General features: G+C 35.8%; 1 long non-coding RNA gene across 1 annotated transcript; it reads right to left on the reverse strand.

Moving 5' to 3' along the window:
- Positions 1-2,265: 2,265 nt before the first annotated feature.
- LOC311267460 lies at positions 2,266-4,716 on the reverse strand. Its single transcript, XR_014623842.1, has 3 exons — positions 4,626-4,716; positions 2,702-2,778; positions 2,266-2,307 (listed from the first exon to the last, which is right to left on the reverse strand). It is a non-coding gene; the product is annotated as an uncharacterized lncRNA (long non-coding RNA).
- Positions 4,717-5,382: the final 666 nt, after the last annotated feature.

The following is a 5,382-nucleotide window of genomic DNA, read 5'->3' on the forward strand; positions in this document are numbered from 1 at the left end:
TTTCACTTCGGACTGATAGCGGTCCACCTCAGAGACTCACCCATGTAATATCAGGAACTTCTGATGTGGTTTTTCAAAATTAAAGCACTGTAAAATGTCAAATATTGTCAATATTTCTCTCTTAATTCAGATCAATATTAGGAGGAAACTTCCTGTTTCCACAGACTGATTTCACTTCAGACTGATAGTGGCCCACCTCAGAGACTCACCCATGTAATATCAGGAAGTTCTGATGTGGTTTTTCAAAATTAAAGCCCTTTGAAATTAGAAATATTTTCAATATTTCTCTTTGAATTCAGATTGATCTTGGGAGGAAACTTCCTGTTTCCACAGACTGATTTCACTTCAGACTGATAGTGGACGACCTCTGAGACTCACCCATGTAATATCAGGAAGTTCTGATGTGGTTTTTCAAAATTAAAGCCCTTTGAAATTAGAAATATTTTCAATATTTCTCTTTGAATTCAGATTGATCTTGGGAGGAAACTTCCTCTTTCCACAGACTGATTTCACTTCAGACTGATAGTGGCCCACCTCAGAGACTCACCCATGTAATATCAGGAACTTCTGATGTGGTTTTTCAAAATTAAAGCCCTTTCAAATTAGAAATATTTTCAATATTTCTCTTTGAATTCAGATTGATCTTGGGAGGAAACTTCCTGTTTCCACAGACTGATTTCACTTCAGACTGATAGCGGTCCACCTCAGAGACTCACCCATGTAATATCAGGAACTTCTGATGTGGTTTTTCAAAATTAAAGCACTCTAAAATGTCAAATATTGTCAATATTTCTCTCTTAATTCAGATCAATATTAGGAGGAAACTTCCTATTTCCACAGACTGATTTCACTTCAGACTGATCGTGGTCCACCTCAGAGACTCACTCATGTAATATCAGGAAGTTCTGATGTGGTTTTTCAAAATTAAGCCCTTTGAAATTAGAAATATTTTCAATATTTCTCTTTGAATTCAGATTGATCTTGGGAGGAAACTTCCTGTTTCCACAGACTGATTTCACTTCAGACTGATAGTGGTCGACCTCAGAGACTCACCCATGTAATATCAGGAAGTTCTGATGTGGTTTTTCAAAATTAAAGCCCTATGAAATTTCAAATATTTTCAATATTTCTCTTTGAATTCAGATGGATCTTGGGAGGAAACTTCCTGTTTCCACAGACTGATTTCACTTCAGACTGATAGTGGTCGACCTCAGAGACTCACCCATGTAATATCAGGAAGTTCTGATGTGGTTTTTCAAAATTAAAGCACTCTAAAATGTCAAATATTTATAATATTTCTCTCTTAATTCAGATCAATATTAGGAGGAAACTTCCTGTTTCCACAGACTGATTTCACTTCAGACTGATAGTAGTCCAACTCAGAGACTCACTACTGTAATATCAGGAAGTTCTGATGTGGTTTTTCAAAATTAAAGCCCACTAATATCTTGATTAGTCAATTTGCAAAGCTTTTTTCTACATAGACAAATAGGATCATACTCCATAAATACTGTTTTTATATTGTGACAGGGACCCAGATAGGATGTATTAAATGTCAGTTTGAAGCCTTACATGTGACCTCGTTCTAATACCAGTCAATAAAGCTCAAGATTTATTAATAACACTTATAATATTAATACTGCTATCTGTATTATCATATAATGTAATACTAAAGCAAATTACATTTTAAAAAAAGGTCAGATACATAAAATTAAAGTCACCATAACTAATAGTAAATAATAAGAAAAAAAATACATTCCCTGAAAAAACTGAGCAGGCAAAAACGTATGTATGGCAATAATTTATTGTCATAATAAAATAACTACAGTAGTTGACCACAAAACATGTTCACTGGCTACATAAAGGCACATTACTTAAAGGTTCACACATATATATACAAAAGTGTGCCAATATATATAACACATACTATGTACACATATATTATCACATGTGTGTTTTACATTGAGTTTACTTTGGCTGGTTGAGAAGGAAAATGAACCGCCGCTGACAACACAAAAATGTTTAAATATGTGCGAGTTGTGACAAAATAAATAAAGTGAAAAAATAAATTGGTCAATCAAAAAAGGAAAAAAAACTCTATACTATTTTCAAAAATAAAATGAAAAATACAATTACCACGTTATGATTTAAATTTTTTCTCTGTTAATGAGCTATCACAAAAGTGACTTAAGTTATTTAAAGGCACAAGGAGCAATCCCAGCTCTCTGCCCTGGCCTTTTCAAGGGCTGCGGTGTTCATTCCTAGGCACTGTTCGTGGTACCATCGTTGGCATGTTTCGCATTGTATCTACAAAATGAAAAGATCGTTATCTCAAAGATGATTCTCATGTTACTCTCACAAATATAGACCTGTCAGTAATTCAGAAAAATGTTGCTAACATAACTACAGTGTCTGTATCCTTTTTTCAAGTCAGTGGTGCAGCCAAACACTGACAACACACATTTCTTTATTCATACAATACATATGAATATTAACATTTCATAAATTACTTTATTGACAGTATGTTGATGTATCTAAAAACTCAACTCCTAACCCATTTCCCCGTACAGACCACCAGCATAGGTGGCTACAAATGCTACTATCTCAAAGTTTAAAGGCAATGACACAAAAATAAAATCAAGACAGCCTGTCACCAAAATCCTGCCACCCACCAACCCTAAAAAAAGGACGAAAAACTCACCCAATTTGTGAGCGGAGGCCCAGGTCCAGGAGGCTTTGTCGCAGAACACATTGCACAGTTATTCGCGGAGTCGAACACTAAAATGTAAGGAGAAATATAAACAAATGTATCATATGAACAACAGCAATTTTGTGTAAAATTCACCTTCAGCCCATATTCCACATAAGCTTAACAACTTCTTTTCAGAACAACTGAACAGAATTGGTTCAATCAACTGAGAGTGTGTTAATTCTGAGATAAGTGTGTGCATGACAGCCATTAGCAATCTAGCTCGGATACTATGGTTCACCGTGGCAACAAGGACATTTAAAGACAGAGCCTCCAATTCAAAACAGAGGTAGACATATGAATGTGAGCTGGTGCAAACCATGACATTTATCTTTAAAAACCAGCGTTGAGAGTCAAGACGTTTCAATACTTTCAAATTGTATTTAGAGTACTCCACATAATTATCATTTAAAATCAGTTGACATGAATTTCTTGAATGTGCTGGAATCCAAGACTTACATTTGACAAGTGACAGCAACTGAAGATGAAAATATGGATCAAACAAGTCAGATACATAGTTTACTTATACTTACTTGTACAGTCAGAGTCCAACACAGTAATAATGATTTTGCCATTATCAGGTTCAAACATTTGCATTACCTAACTTTGTCGCTTTCAATAATTTGCACTTTTAGTATGTTTCTGTTTTTGATATTTATTTTCTTATCGTGCCATTTTTTTTGATATACTTTCATTTTAATTCTATGCTGTGCCTCTGAAACTAAATTTTGTTATGTGTTCACTTGTTGCTCACAGAATGACAATAAAGTCGAAGTCGAAGTCAAATCCACTGTAAATCTTTTTTTTCTAAAATGTGCTCGACAGCTTTCCACATTTCAACGTGTTTACTTTCTAACTGCATTTTAAACCAGCAATACAATCATCATCACACACAAATATTCACATCATCTCCAACATGATATGATGACTACGATAGGAATGTTCAATCAGTGCAATCAATGACAATAGGACAATGATTGGTCATTGATCAGTGTCTTATATAAATTAAAAAATGATTAACTTACCCAGAGTTATCTCTCTTTTTGGCACAGAACACCAAAAGTTTCCCTCATCTCAGGCTTAACTAACTCAGAGTATTCACTAATCCTGCTCTCTGAAATCTGGCCATGCTGTCTTGGCACCCTTGTCACATAAATCACATACTTCATATACCCGTCTGTTGTTATACTTTGTGGTACATTGGTGTGTAATTTCATCTTTTTGGGACATTCTGTGGATTTTGTCTTTGTGGCTTACATTATTGTTACATTTCCCTTAATGGTTTGGTTTATCTGGCTGTCACCCATACTCTTTACTGGCTTTTGTTATTTTTTATATTTTCAAATCCTAATGATGTCTTCTCGTTTTCATGATTAATTTCCCCTATTTATGTATGAAATTAAGCTCTGGGCTGAGACAAACTGGCTAACATTCATTAAGAGATCTGTGTGTAAACTTTGGGAGTTATTCTTCCATGAATCCGTTTGTCTGCTCTTCAAACACTGATTTGAATTCGGGTTGAGGAAGTAGCAATTCCAGAAGGGGGGTGAAAACTTCCCTTTCCCAGGCTACAATAGCCAGCTATGGTGTGGGGATCCTGTGGTAATCCCAGGCCAAGCAGGGGATATAATACCTCCAACTAGTCCTCAGTCTGCCCTGCGGCCTCCTCCCAGCAGGAAGTGCCTTGAACATCTCCCTAGGGAGGCGACCAGGTGGCATCTGTATGAGATGACCAACCGCCTCAAATGAAAATAGCCTTTGAGAATACTTCTTAACTTACATGTGAATTAAATCTTCCAGACATTGACATATCCTGATTAAGCTGTATTTCGGTTAGTATTCCTCCAGAACAAAGACAAACACTTTCCTTACAAACCTGATGCTTCCAGTATCTTCAGAGCCATTGTTCTTCTTTCATCGGCCATTTCCTTTTTGGATGTCCCAAATGTTATAACTGGGACAGCCGGGAAGGCCTTCATCACTTCTTCTGCCATCTAGACCATCACAAATATTCAAAATGTCATATGTGTCTGACTCATGTACTTTACAGCTGCTGTGACGCATAACTACATTAACCAAAATGTATGTTATTCAATCTTTCATAGTTGCGCTTGTACCATATTAAAAAACAGTAACAGCGTAGGTAGCTAAACAAAGGTAGCTAAACAAAGACATAGACTTCAATTAAGAAAAACAACTGTGAGCTAACACGACTGATAATAACATGACATATTTACCTCTTAAAATACTGTAAGCACTTACCATTGCAACAATGACCCCACAGCTACTGCCATCACGCTGAACTGGATGGGTCAGAACTCCTCCTTTCCACTTAATGTCAACCCACTCAGTTCTGCCGAGGCTTGCTCTCCTCATTTTCAGGTAGTCACTATATGTGATTTATGATGGAAGTTATTTAAATTTCAAACAAAGCAGAGAAAGTTTGTTGCATATGGTCCAAATTAACATTGGATCCAAAACATAGTCCTATGAATATTAAATTCCATATTGATACATTTAATGCACAAAAAGAATATTCTCAAAAAATTAAGTTCTTACCTGTAATTTTGAGGGTAGGAATTTTATTTTTTTTGTAGCTGCAGAAATGTACATACACCAAATACTTGCAGCTC

This window comes from Pagrus pagrus (assembly GCF_965226575.1).
Source record: "Pagrus pagrus genome assembly, chromosome: 13".
NCBI classification, from domain to species: domain Eukaryota; kingdom Metazoa; phylum Chordata; class Actinopteri; order Spariformes; family Sparidae; genus Pagrus; species Pagrus pagrus.